This window comes from Anomaloglossus baeobatrachus, chromosome 1 (genome assembly GCF_048569485.1).
Source record: "Anomaloglossus baeobatrachus isolate aAnoBae1 chromosome 1, aAnoBae1.hap1, whole genome shotgun sequence".
NCBI classification, from domain to species: Eukaryota; Metazoa; Chordata; class Amphibia; order Anura; family Aromobatidae; genus Anomaloglossus; species Anomaloglossus baeobatrachus.
Genome location: NC_134353.1, coordinates 900689559 through 900704840, shown reverse-complemented (window position 1 = coordinate 900704840; position 15282 = coordinate 900689559).

The window sequence follows — 15282 nt, the reverse complement described above, 5'->3', positions numbered from 1 at the left end:
ACACTGACTGTTCCAGCCCCGGGTTGTGGGGATGCCCACTGACTGCAGCCCCTGCCTTGCTTTAGCTGGATGTGTGGAGGGCACACATCCAGCTGAAATGCATCGCTACTCAGAGAGGACGATGCAGGATGTGGGAGCCGGGGAGGGTGAGTAAAATGTTTGTTTTTTTTCCTTTAGCAGTAGACAAATATACGAGGAGAAACCCAGGAAAGGCACATATACACAAGAAGGTAGGGATATATATCAGGAAGGGGACAAAAACAAGGATGGGGACATATATACCAGGATGTGCCCAGGAGGGGAATATATATACATCAGGAGGAGCCTAGGATGTGGATATATATATGTGGCGCCCCTGAGGCTTCCGTCGCCACAGGTCATTGCACCCCATCCAGCGGTGTGATGCCCATTCTGGGTGAGGAAGGGAGTGAACACCGGTCCCCTGGTAAATCCACACTACACCCATTGCTAGGAACACACTGGGACCAGGGATAGTGGCAGTTACCCTCCCATGCTGCATGCTGGGAGGGGCCGTAAGACCCATCCCTGCTCCTATAGGGTAGATCAGAGCAACTGGGGAGGTGGGAGGAGCCACAAGAGTGCAGACGAAGAAAGGAAGGTCAAGTTTAGGGAGTCGAAGAGAGGGAGGGGAAGGAGAAGGAGGCCTGCAGGAGGCAGGCAAGGAGGAGAAGTGAAAGGAAAGAGAGCTCCAAGTCAGTCAGGAGCTGAAAAGAAGAAAGAGACGCTTCCTGGTGAAGATCCTGGGACTCAGAGGGTCCAGGTGCCACCAAGCAGAGAACAGAAGGGGTCCCAGGGCCACGGGTAGCTGTAGAGCTGCGGTGGCCTGTTCCACAGGAACATCGGTGGAGGGATCAAGCTGCAACAGGGGACAGTCCCTAGAAACCGGAGGAGTGCAAAATCATCTCCAAACAGTAAAAACCGAGGCCCAGGAAAAGTTGTAAACTCCCCGGGCCACAGCCCACAGCAGCACCTCTAGAAAAGGGGTAATCAGCCGACAGGTGACCCCCCAGCCTGGAGGCTGTTGTGGAGGCCAAGCCAGGTTTACCCTACAAAAGGCAAGGCTTAGGAAGACAGCGGAAGACAGAGACACTTAAGAGAAGGGCACCGGGTTTTGCTCCAAGAATCACCCAGAAACGGCGGAGGTCCCTGCAGTCCAAGGGTTCCTGCCGGCTTTGACAAGAATTGTGAGTAAAGAACTTGAACTGCACCCTTGGAGTGGTCTCTGTTATTTTAGCTGCTTAGACTTCCACGACACCATAGACTCTCACGAGCAACAACAGTGCCCCGGGGCATTGCTCCACCTGTGGGGAGCAGTATCATCATTGCTGCCATTTCATCACCCCGGAGGCCTTACACAGCAGCGGCGGCTTAATAGCCGCAAACCACAGGTGGCGTCACGAACACAAACTTTATTCATCAAGCCATATTAAACTGACACCCACCAGGGCCACGGAGCCGGGCCCAGCCACCACTGACTACCACCGGACTAGTCCGGCCCGGCACCGGGTGTCCCATAGCCCTGGGGTGGGCGAGTCAACTTTGGCGTCACGAACAGGATTTCGTGCCCGGTTACGCCGGGTACTGTGCGCCTGAAGAATCGTGAAATAGCCTGTGTTTTACTGTGAGAAACTGCCGCCATTGAAGCCACTGAGCGCGGGAAGAAGGGGGGCGTGCAAGAAGAAAGGGCGCGAAGAGAAGCCCCGCCCCCTTGTCCAAGAAAAGAGCGCGAAGCAGTGCCCGCCATGGAAGGCGGAAGAAGAAGAAGATATGGCGACTAGAAAAGCTGGCCGGCTGGCAGAACAAGCCTAGATGCCAGACCAGACAAGAACCAAAATGTACCTCATCGCAAGCGGAGTGGTGCCGGCCGTGATGGGCTGGGCGCCAGTGTGGCGCCAGATACTAGTGCAGCCTCCGGCCCCGCCTCCAAGAAGGGAAAGGGTGCAGCCGAGTGGCGTGGTCGAGCACCCGAGCAGTGATCCAGCAAGCGTTCCCCAGGTCGGCAGCATGGCAGAGAGGCTGCAGAAGTGCGTACCAGGGACCGGGAAGATGGATCCGGAGCTGGACCTGCTCAGGGCGGAGATGAAGATCTTGGCCCGGAGGCTGAGCAGTATGCAGACGGAGGTCGACCGGCGGAGAGAAAATCCGATGGTGCCGGAGAGTGTGGGCCACAGGATGGAGGCCGCTGAGCAGCGACCGGGTGAGCTATTTGAAACCCTGACCCGTCCGGACCCACTGCCCCACCGCCCAGTCCCTCCACCGTCCCGCAAGCCTTCCCCGCCAGCCCCGCTGATGCCCGGTGGGGCACCGGAGGCCTGCCTGAAACCCCTGAAGACGGAGCCTGGGGAGGGGTGGACCCCGAGCAGCTAGTGGGCCCCCTACCGAGTCCTCCTGTGAGCCTCCTGGGAACAACATCCCCGGGAGTGAACTGGGACGCAGTGCCCATAGAGAGTGGGAGACTGCAGCAGCCACTGCGGCCCAAGGAGACTCCCCTGGCAAATGAGCTGACCTGCTAGAGATTGGTGAAGGAGTACCAGCGGGAGCGGGAGGCCCGGGAGGAGAAGCGGAGAGCCGAGGAGGCGTCCAACCTGGCCTCCAAAGAACAAATCCGAAAGGCCCTCAAGGGGTCACAGGGCCCAGTGAGACGGGGCCTAGTGATAGACTTCCGGCAGAAAGGAGGCTGGGGCTTCATTAGAGAGCCCGGATTGGGCAAAGATGTTTTTGTGGCCCGCCGGGATATCGAGGAGCATTTGCCCAAAGGTCACCCAGGGCGGGATGCTAAGCCGGGTGACGCTGTGGAGTACACCCGGCTGATGGGGAGCCGGGGCTGGTACGCTCTACATGTACACATCCTGCGGGAGGAGGCGGCCCCAGAAGAACCGGAGTGGCGCCGCACTATGCCAGCGTGCAGCGTCTCCCCTGTCAGCAGCAGCCGCAGCACTCCCTCAAAGCAGGCCCAAGCCGCAGAACTGTGCAGCGGGCCTGCAACAGCCACGCAGGAGACACAGACCCGGATCTCTATGGCCTGTCTGATGCAAGGTGCACGGCCAAAGCAAGACCCCAAAGATCACAGCAACAGCCCCCTGCAAACCAGCAGCCCTTTGCAGGAACGCCGAGCTGAGCATGCAAGAAGCTCCATTCCTGCCCAGGCTGCAGCGCCTCGCAGTAGGTCAGTGACCAGCGCCCAGGGGACCTAGACAATGATCTCATCGGCATATCTGTTGCCCGGAGCAATGCCGGAGTGGGACCCCCGCATCTATCCTCGTGAGTGAAAGGAAAAGAAGATGCTGAACTGTACATAGCCCCTGTCTGCCCCTCATTCTTTGTGAAGATGTCCCTTTTGTGCTGCCCTAATGTGCTTTTCGAAGACGACACCCTACCCTGCCTTATTGCCCCTTGTGCTTTTTGAAGAAGTCACCCCCCCATGTTGTTTATGTACCGGGCCACGGAACTGGAATGTGGTCCCCGGTGAATGTGATGTCTTATGTGCTCTGTGTAACCAGGCCACTGGACTTAGTGGCTGGTTGTGTATTTGCCCTTTGTTATTTGAAAAGAAATGAACTGTCGGGCTACTGGACTTGTTGTAGCCAAAAATGTAATTAGTTGCACCCGTTGTGCCCCCTACCAGAATTATGGGGGATTTGCCCAAACTGTGCAATAGACTGAAAGTGCACATATAGAGTTTCTTCATAAGAAAGTTTGCAACGTTAAAGTACTTGTGCCTCCCATAAAGGGAAGAAATGTTTAATTGTTTTACTGTTATGCATAACAAAAATGTTTTTGCAGTTCTTCCACATGTTTTTGTTGTCTTTTCAGCCCGAGGACGTGCTGGGATTCGCTGTGGGGGAGTGTGGCGCCCCTGAGGCTTCCGTCACCACAGGTCATTGCACCCCATCCAGCGGTGTGATGCCCATTCTGGGTGAGGAAGGAAGTGAACACCGGTCCCCTGGTAAATCCACACTACACCCATTGCTAGGAACACACTGGGACCAGGGATAGTGGCAGTTACCCTCCCATGCTGCATGCTGGGAGGGGCCGTAAGACCCATCCCTGCTCCTATAGGGTAGATCAGAGCAACTGGGGAGGTGGGAGGAGCCACAAGAGTGCAGACGAAGAAAGGAAGGTCAAGTTTAGGGAGTCGAAGAGAGGGAGGGGAAGGAGAAGGAGGCCTGCAGGAGGCAGGCGAGGAGGAGAAGTGAAAGGAAAGACAGCTCCAAGTCAGTCAGGAGCTGAAAAGAAGAAAGAGACGCTTGCTGGTGAAGATCCTGGGACTCAGAGGGTCCAGGTGCCACCAAGCAGAGAACAGAAGGGGTCCCAGGGCCACGGGTAGCTGTAGAACTGCGGTGGCCTGTTCCACAGGAACATCGGTGGAGGGATCAAGCTGCAACAGGGGACGGTCCCTAGAAACCGGAGGAGTGCAAAATCATCTCCAAACAGTAAAAACCGAGGCCCAGGAAAAGTTGTAAACTCCCCGGGCCACAGCCCACAGCAGCACCTCTAGAAAAGGGGTAATCAGCCGACAGGTGACCCCCCAGCCTGGAGGCTGTTGTGGAGGCCAAGCCAGGTTTACCCTACAAAAGGCAAGGCTTAGGAAGACAGCGGAAGACAGAGACACTTAAGAGAAGGGCACCGGGTTTTGCTCCAAGAATCACCCAGAAACAGCAGAGGTCCCTGACAGTGGTCCCAGCAGTCCAAGGGTTCCTGCCGGCTTTGACAAGAATTGTGAGTAAAGAACTTGAACTGCACCCTTGGAGTGGTCTCTGTTATTTTAGCTGCTTAGACTTCCACGACACCATAGACTCTCACGAGCACCAACAGTGCCCCGGGGCACTGCTCCACCTGTGGGGAGCAGTATCATCATTGCTGCCATTTCATCAACCCGGAGGCCTTACACAGCAGCGGCAGCTTAATAGCCGCAAACCACAGGTGGCGTCACGAACACAAACTTTATTCATCAAGCCATATTAAACTGACACCCACCAGGGCCACGGAGCCGGGCCCAGCCACCACTGACTACCATCGGACTAGTCCGGCCCGGCACCGGGTGTCCCATAGCCCTGGGGTGGGCGAGTCATATATATATATATATATATATATATTTGCTGGGAAGGGACAAATAAACCAGGATGGGAACATATATACCGGGAGGAGGACATATATACCAAGAAGGGGACAGACAGAAACAAGGAGTGGGATATACATACCAGGAGGTGCCCAGGATTGGACATATACAGTGCCTACAAGTAGTATTCAACCCCCTGCAGATTTAGCAGGTTTACACATTCGGAATTAACTTGGCATTGTGACATTTGGACTGTAGATCAGCCTGGAAGTGTGAAATGCACTGCAGCAAAAAAGAATGTTATTTCTTTTTTTTTTTTTTTTTTAAATTGTGAAAAGTTTATTCAGAGGGTCATTTATTATTCAACCCCTCAAACCACAAGAATTCTGTTTGGTTCCCCTAAAGTATTAAGAAGTATTTCAGGCACAAAGAACAATGAGCTTCACATGTTTGGATTAATTATCTCTTTTTCCAGCCTTTTCTGACTAATTAAGACCCTCCCCAAACTTGTGAACAGCACTCATACTTGGTCAACATGGGAAAGACAAAGGAGCATTCCAAGGCCATCAGAGACAAGATCGTGGAGGGTCACAAGGCTGGCAAGGGGTACAAAACCCTTTCCAAGGAGTTGGGCCTACCTGTCTCCACTGTTGGGAGCATCATCCGGAAGTGGAAGGCTTATGGAACTACTGTTAGCCTTCCATGGCCTGGACAGCCTTTGAAAGTTTCCACCCATGCCGAGGCCAGGCTTGTCCGAAGAGTCAAGGCTAACCCAAGGACAACAAGGAAGGAGCTCCGGGAAGATCTCATGGCAGTGGGGACATTGTTTTCAGTCAATACCATAAGTAACGTACTCCACCGCAATGGTCTCCGTTCCAGACGAGCCCGTAAGGTACCTTTACTTTCAAAGCGTCATGTCAAGGCTCGTCTACAGTTTGCTCATGATCACTTGGAGGACTCTGAGACAGACTGGTTCAAGGTTCTCTGGTCTGATGAGACCAAGATCGAGATCTTTGGTGCCAACCACACACGTGACGTTTGGAGACTGGATGGCACTGCATACGACCCCAAGAATACCATCCCTACAGTCAAGCATGGTGGTGGCAGCATTATGCTGTGGGGCTGTTTCTCAGCCAAGGGGCCTGGCCATCTGGTCCGCATCCATGGGAAGATGGATAGCACGGCCTACCTGGAGATTTTGGCCAAGAATCTCCGCTCCTCCATCAAGGATCTTAAGATGGGTCGTCATTTCATCTTCCAACAAGACAACGACCCAAAGCACACAGCCAAGAAAACCAAGGCCTGGTTCAAGAGGGAAAAAATCAAGGTGTTGCAGTGGCCTAGTCAGTCTCCTGACCTTAACCCAATTGAAAACTTGTGGAAGGAGCTCAAGATTAAAGTCCACATGAGACACCCAAAGAACCTAGATAACTTGGAAAAGATCTGCATGGAGGAGTGGGCCAAGATAACTCCAGAGACCTGTGCCGGCCTGATCAGGTTTTATAAAAGACGATTATTAGCTGTAATTGCAAACAAGGGTTATTCCACAAAATATTAAACCTAGGGGTTGAATAATAATTGACTCACACTTTTATGTTGAAAATTTATTAAAATTTAACTGAGCAACATAACTTGTTGGTTTGTAAGATTTATGCATCTGTTAATAAATCCTGCTCTTGTTTGAAGTTTGCAGGCTCTAACTTCTTTGCATCTTATCAAACCTGCTAAATCTGCAGGGGGTTGAATACTACTTGTAGGCACTGTATACCAGGATAGGGACAAATAAACCAGGATGGGGACATGCATACAAGGAAGGGCCCAGGAAGCAGACATATATACCAGGACTTGGACATATATACCAGGAGGATATTATACAGAGAGACAATGTGTGGAGGGGATAGTATACAGAGGGGTAGTGTGTGTGGGGTGATATACAGAGGAGCATTGTGTGTGTGTGTGTGTGTGTGAGGATATATATAAAGAGGGGCAGCTTGTGTGGGGGATAGTGTAAAAAGGGGCAGCGTACATGAGGGATATTACACAAAGGGTCATTGTGTGTGTGCATATTATACAGAGATGCAGTGTGTGGGGGGTATATAAAGGGGCAGTGTGTGTGTGTGTGTGTGTGTGTGTAGGATGCTACACAGAGGAGCAGTGTGTGGGATATTATACAAATGGGCAGTGTGTGTTGGTATTTTCAGAGGAGCAGTGTACGTGTGGGACATTATACAGAGGAGCAGTGTGTGGAGGGGATATATTGAGGAGCAGTGTTTGTGGGGAGATATTATACAGAGGAGCAGTGTCTGGGAGGATATTATACAGATGAGCAGTTTGTGGGAGGATATTATACAGGGGATCAGTGTGTGTGGGAGGATATTATACAGAAGAGCAGAGTGGGTGGGAGGATACTAAACAGAGGAACAGTGTGTGGGGGATATTATACAGAGGAGTAGTGTGTATGTGGGGATATTATACAGAAGACCAGTGTGTGTGGGGGGTATTATGCAGAGGGGCATTGTGTGTGGGGGATATTATACAGAGAAGCAGTGTGTGGGGGGATATTATACTGAGAAGCAGTGTGTGGGGGATATTATACTGAGGAGCAGTGTGAGGGAGATATTATACTGAGGAGCAGTGTGTGGGGGATAGTATACTGAGGTGCAGTGTGTGTGGGAGATAGTGTACTGAGGTGTAGGGGGATATTATACAGAGTAGCAGTGTGGGGGGATATTATACAGAGGCGCAGTGTGTGGGGGATATTATACAGAGGAGCAGTGTGTGTAGGAGAGATATACAGAGGAGCAGTGTGTGTGGGAGAGATTATACAGAAGAGCAGTGTGTGTGGGAGAGATATTATACAGAGGAGCAGTGTGTGTGAGAGATATTATACAGAGGAGCAGTGTGTGTGTGTGTGTGTGAGAGATACTTTACAGAGGGCAGTGTGTGGGGATATTATACACAGGGATATCGTGTGGGGGTACACTGAGGGGCAGTGTGTGGGGGAATATTATAAATAGGGGCAGTGTGGGAGAGAGATTATGGAAAGGGGTGGTGTAGAGAGTATATTATGGAGAGAGAAGGTGTAGGGGGAGGGTATTGTTCATTTTCTAAGGGAAATGCTTTATTTTCTGGAACAACTTCAAAGGTGCTAACACCTTTGGCCATGACTGTGTGTGTATATATATATATACTAGAAGGTGGCCCGATTCTACGCATCGGGTATTCTAGAATTTACGTATTGTGTAGTTCATGTATGATTTTTGTTATATATATATATATATATATATATATATATATATAGAGAGAGATGTTGTTGTGTGTAGTTACCAAGTGTTTGTGTAGGCGCTGTACATGTTCTGGGTGTTGTCTGGGTGTGACGGGGGGTGAGAGCGGTGTTGTACAGTTAGGTCCAGAAATATTTGGACAGTGACACAAGTTTTGTTATTTTAGCTGTTTACAAAAACATGTTCAGAATTACAATTATATATATAATATGGGCTGAAAGTGCACACTCCCAGCTGCAATATGAGAGTTTTCACATCCAAATCGGAGAAAGAGTTTAGGAATCATAGCTCTGTCATGCATAGCCTCCTCTTTTTCAAGGGACCAAAAGTAATTGGACAAGGGACTCTAAGGGCTGCAATTAACTCTGAAGGCGTCTCCCTCGTTAACCTGTAATCAATGAAGTAGTTAAAAGGTCTGGGGTTGATTACAGGTGTGTGGTTTTGCATTTGGAAGCTGTTGCTGTGACCAGACAACATGCGGTCTAAGGAACTCTCAATTGAGGTGAAGCAGAACATCCTGAGGCTGAAAAAAAAGAAAAAATCCATCAGAGAGATAGCAGACATGCTTGGAGTAGCAAAATCAACAGTCGGGTACATTCTGAGAAAAAAGGAATTGACTGGTGAGCTTGGGAACTCAAAAAGGCCTGGGCGTCCACGGATGACAACAGTGGTGGATGATCGCCGCATACTTTCTTTGGTGAAGAAGAACCCGTTCACAACATCAACTGAAGTCCAGAACACTCTCAGTGAAGTAGGTGTATCTGTCTCTAAGTCAACAGTAAAGAGAAGACTCCATGAAAGTAAATACAAAGGGTTCACATCTAGATGCAAACCATTCATCAATTCCAAAAATAGACAGGCCAGAGTTAAATTTGCTGAAAAACACCTCATGAAGCCAGCTCAGTTCTGGAAAAGTATTCTATGGACAGATGAGACAAAGATCAACCTGTACCAGAATGATGGGAAGAAAAAAGTTTGGAGAAGAAAGGGAACGGCACATGATCCAAGGCACACCACATCATCTGTAAAACATGGTGGAGGCAACGTGATGGCATGGGCATGCATGGCTTTCAATGGCACTGGGTCACTTGTGTTTATTGATGACATAACAGCAGACAAGAGTAGCCGGATGAATTCTGAAGTGTACCGGGATATACTTTCAGCCCAGATTCAGCCAAATGCCGCAAAGTTGATCGGACGGCGCTTCATAGTACAGATGGACAATGACCCCAAGCATACAGCCAAAGCTACCCAGGAGTTCATGAGTGCAAAAAAGTGGAACATTCTGCAATGGCCAAGTCAATCACCAGATCTTAACCCAATTGAGCATGCATTTCACTTGCTCAAATCCAGACTTAAGACGGAAAGACCCACAAACAAGCAAGACCTGAAGGCTGCGGCTGTAAAGGCCTGGCAAAGCATTAAGAAGGAGGAAACCCAGCGTTTGGTGATGTCCATGGGTTCCAGACTTAAGGCAGTGATTGCCTCCAAAGGATTCGCAACAAAATATTGAAAATAATAATATTTTGTTTGGGTTTGGTTTATTTGTCCAATTACTTTTGACCTCCTAAAATGTGGAGTGTTTGTAAAGAAATGTGCACAATTCCTACAATTTCTATCAGATATTTTTGTTCAAACCTTCAAATTAAACGTTACAATCTGCACTTGAATTCTGTTGTAGAGGTTTCATTTCAAATCCAATGTGGTGGCATGCAGAGCCCAACTCGCGAAAATTGTGTCACTGTCCAAATATTTCTGGACCTAACTGTATGTGTATTGCGTGTGTAGCGTTGTTTGTGGAGCGCTGTGTGTGTGTAGCGTTGTGTGTGTGTTGCGCGGTTTGTGTGTGTGTGGTGTGTTTTGGGGGGAGGTATGTTTTGTGCAATGTGTGTGTTGTGCGGTATGTGCGTATATTTGTGTGTGCCGCGGTGTTTGTGTGTTGGGTGTTGTGTGTGTGTCCAGCGTTGTCTGTGTGTGTGGGTGTCTGTGTAGGGCAGTTGTTTGTGGTTCCCAGTGTGTGTGTGTGTGTGTGGTGTGTTGTGCAGTGTGCGCGCGCGCGTGTGTGTGTGTGTGTGTGTGTGCATCAGCCTCTCTTCTCTCAGCCTACCTCTCCCAGCCTCCCTCCTCCCAGCCTCCCTCAGCATCAGCCTCCCTCTCCCAGCCTCCCCAAGCATCAGCCTCCACCAGCATCAGCCTCTCTCCTTCCAGCCTCCCCCAGCATCAGCCTCCACCAGCATCAGCCTCTCTCCTTCCAGCCTCCTCCAGCATCAGCCTCCCTCTCCCAGCCTTCCCCAGGATCAGCCTCTCTCCTCCCAGCCTTCCCCAGCATCAGCTTTCCCCTCCCAGCCTCCCTCAGCATCAGCCTTCCCCAGCATCAGCCTCTCTCCTCCCAGCCTCAGCCTCTCTCCTTCCAGCCTCCCCCAGCAATCAGCCTCTCTCCTTCCAGCCTCCCTCAGCATCAGCCTCCTCTTCCCAGCCTTCCCCAGGATCAGCCTCTCTCCTCCCAGCCTCCTTCCTCCCAGCCTCCCCCTCCCAGCCTCCCTCAGCATCAGCCTTCCGCTCCCAGTCTGCCCCAGCATCAGCCTCCCCAAGCATCAGCCTCCACCAGCATCAGCCTCTCTCCTTCCAGCCTCCCCCAGCATCAGCCTCTCTCCTTCCAGCCTCCCTCAGCATCAGCCTCCCGTTCCCAGCCTTCCCCAGGATCAGCCTCTCTCCTCCCAGCCTCCTTCCTCCCAGCCTCCCTCAGCATCAGCCTTCCCCTCCCAGTCTCCCCCAGCATCAGCCTCCCCAAGCATCAGCCTCCACCAGCATTAGCCTCTCTCCTTCCAGCCTCCCCCAGCATCAGCCTCCCCAAGCATCAGCCTCCACCAGCATCAGCCTCCCTCGTCCCAGCCTCCCCCAGCATCAGCCTCCCCCAGCATCAGCCTCTCTCCTCCCAGCCTTCCCCATGATCAGCCTCTCTGCTCCCAGCCTCCTCCAGCACGCCGTGCTCCTCTGCCGACACTCACACACCCGATCGCATCCACTCACACACACCCGATCGCATCCACTCGCACACACCCGATCGCATCCACTCGCACTCACCCGATCGCATCCACTCACACACACCCGATCGCATCCACTCACACACACAGACACTGACGATATCGCACTTAGGCGCTCATACTCACAACATCAGGAGATATCACATGCCTCTGGCCATGTGATCCTCCGTCAGGTCCTGGAAGGTCACAACAGCACAGTATCGAGGCCGAGAAGCAAGCGATATCCCAGGATGTTGTGAGTATGTGGATGCGATGTGAGGTGTGTGTGAGGTGTGTGTGAGGTGTGTGTGAGAGTGAGTGAGTGTGATCTGATGTGTGTGTATGTTTGTGTGTGTGCGTGTGGATCTTCCGCCGCAGCAGGCAGCAGGACCTTGATGCGCTTGTAACCATGCGAGCATGGTTACCAACGTATGCACACCACTCCCGTGCGAGCGGGGGCCGGGGAGCGGGGGCCGGGGGGAGGGAGTACAGTACTCACCTCCGTGACAGCCGTGTCAGTTCGGGAAATGCGCGGGGGAGGGAGGGGGCGGGGCCAGAGCTAGCGTGCATTGCGTGAGGGGGGCGGGGCGTGGCGTGGCCGAATTGCCAATGCCTGCAGGGTGCCGGGGCGAGAGGCCAATCTGTGGGGGGGCGGAGCCTGGGCGAGCGGCTGGCCAATCCGTGTGGGGGCGCAGCCTGGGCAAGCGGCCAATCTGTGGGGGGGCGGGGCCATGGCGAGCCCAGCGGCCAATCAGCTTTGTGTCACCGTAAGGACACAATTTCGGAGCATGACAGACAGACAGACAGAATAAGGCAATTATATATATATATATATATATATATAATATACACACACACACACGTTTTTCCAAGCATGGTGGTGAGTGTGGAGGGCTTGAGGGGTGGAGTCGGAGCTGGGGTGGGGTGTAATATCCATGGATTCGGCATAAATGGTTGAAATCGGAAGACCTCTAAAAAAAACGAGTGACAGGTGTGGTGACATTAATGTGGATTTGAGGTGCAGATTCTCCAGCACAAATTTGTAATTTATTGTACATTTGAAGAGATCAATTTTCTTAGGATTTAAAAAAAGATGGCCTTCTGTCCTCGTTTGTTTCCTGGGAAACTGGGTAAGAAATCAGTAGGGAGGGCACCAAAGGGCAGTTTTGCAAAGGGCGCCATTCAGGTTAAGGCCGGCCCTGTATATACTGTATACAATATAGAGGCTGCTGGCTGCATATTCAGTGGGTATGGAAAGTATTCTTGTTTCATAAATTTGCAAAAATGTCTACATTTCTGATTTTTTTCTGTTAGGATGGAATGGGGATGGGGTGCAGAGTGTACATCAATGAGAAAAGAAATTAACTTTTTTGAATTTTTGAATTTACCAAATGGCTGCAAAGAAGCAAAGAGTGAAAAATGTAAAGGGGTGTGAATACTTTCCGTACCCACTGAATATAATATTGGAATTGGATTCGGACTAAAAGTGCTAGACACTCGAAACGTGTACCATGTATCACTGCTATGTGGTTTTTATTATGTAGAACCTGAAAGTTTTAAAATTTATCAATAAACAGGAACTTTTAATACATTCGTGGACTTGGATGCTGGAGCCTTCCTTCTACTTGATTATCAGTCTGGCTGACTTCTTTCCGTGCACCGTCCGCCCTATGGTCTCCATGTGGATCGGGTGGGCTGAAAAACGTTTTTTCCTTGGACAGTATGGTACTGTGTATGAGCCGAGAGACAGACACAGATTATACTCACGAGCCACGACCGGCTCCAACGCTGAAGACACAAGGTTCAGATGGAGTCCTGGTGGGCAGTGTAGTGCATAATGAAACTGCCCCAGACTGTGCAGCAAGGGGTTAACCCCAATGCTGTTTTTGTCCATCCCCCTCTCCCGTCCAGGCCCTGCTCTTCCTTTGTTTGGGAGGGGACTCCGTCCTGGCCCGTCCCGAATTCCCAATCCCACCTATAGGGTGTAATTTCTACCTATATATTGGGGTCTGGGCCTGTGTCCGGCCTCTTCCCCTGGTATCCCAGGATCCGGCAGCAGCTCTCCCTCCCTCCCTCCCTATTGTTAATGCTTGTTTTTTTTACTTGTTTTTCTTTTTTGGTAACAGTTTCTAAATGTTTGTACAGTGAAGTCACAGCAGCATGTGTCAACAGCATTCTGGTGAGAGAGCGGAAGTCCTTGGTCCTGTGGTAGAGTGTCCCTTCTCACCTGGAGTCAAGTTATGTTTTACAAGTTCTAAAGAGTTTGAAAAAAGTTTATAAAATATGTTTTACAAGTTTTAATGAGTTTGGAAAAGTTTGTAAAATAATAATATATCAGTAAAGCTGTGACCGATATCTGCCAACAAAATGGTGTCTGTCTTTATTTCATTAGGACAGGCCTTTATTTGGATGCAATTGTGACGTCCTGGGCAAGCCAGGGGTCACAGGTGATTGCACCACCACACCCTACACCCCAGTTAGGAACACCCAAGCTACCAAAATCCTTGTTGCCTTCCTCCAGGGGCTGATGTTCACACCAGGGGGTGGGCCAGGCGGTTGGCTCCGCCCACCGAGGAGTTCACAGCTCTGGAGGCGGGAAGAACCAGAGAGTCCAGTTTAGGAGGTGAAGGAGTAAACAAGTAGTCAAGTGAAAGTAGAAGGAAGTGAAGTGGTAGAGGAGCAAAGGAGAAAACTGGAGTAAAGGAGTAAAAGTGACAGTAAGAAAGCCTGAAGCTGGTCCGGGTGTGTGCCCCGGACTGAGACAGCAAGGTCAGCAGACGGCGGTGACTGTCTGGAGGGGTGACTGCTCGGAGGTTGCTGGAAGGACCGCGGACGGGTAGTGGCCCGGCGGTCTGGAGCAGTATACGAAGGACAGTCAGCACCAGGGTAGGGGCCTCTCGGACCCTGGCAAGGCTAGGAGTCGCCATAATTTGCCAAATCCGTCAGTGAAGGGGACGGCTGTCTCCCAACAACCAAGTCCCGATTGAAGGCAACAGCCCAACCATTAAAGCAGAGACACTGCCACCGCCAGGGCACCAGTTTCTGAGGGCCAGCGCCTGCGGACAAAGAGTGGAGCTCCTCCGGTCCAGCTTGAAGCCAGGGAGCGGGTTACCGGTGGGAACCCATCGCAACCATCAACAACATAGGTGCAGGACAGAGGGACCGTCACCGTCACCTTCTGGGGAAAGCAAGTGCAGCCGTCCGTGGGAACCGTCTTTCCAGCCGTGTGTTTTACCGAGAACTGTGTCATCGTCTCAGGCTGAGTGAGTACCACAGTGCCGCAAGGCACAGCGCTGCCCCCGCGTCCCTGTGTCGCGGGCGGGGAGGAGGGTGTCGGCACACCGCGCTCACCCCTTCTGCTCGGGTCCGGCAGATGCTCAGTGGTGGCTCGAGCTGTAGGCCGGATCCCGGGGGTTTCTCGAGCGGCACTCCTCGCCCGTGAGTGAAAGGGATTTGTTGGGTGTGGGGATTGTTATAGTTCGTGACGCCACCCACGGTTGTGGTGATTGCACCACCGCTGCTCAGTATGGGGGTCCCGGGGATGGTGATGCGGAGCAGCCAGGTGTTCTGTTGCCCCTCCGTGGGTAGGGGTTGGTGATCCCGGGGCCCAGTGATGGTGAGGGAGGTGCGGGACCTGGTGGGCGCAGGGACGCGGGGGCAGCGCTGTGCCTTGCGGCACTGTGGTACTCACTCAGCCTGAGACGTGGACACAGTTTGTACGGTAAACCAAACGGCTGGTAGGACGGTCCCACAGACGGCTGCACCTGCACTCCCGGTAGGTGACGGTGATGTCCCTCTTCCTTGCACCTATGTTTGACTTGTGGTAGCGGTGGATTCCCTCCGGTTACCCGCTCCCCGACTGCAATCTGGGCCGGAGGAGCTCTACACTTTGCCC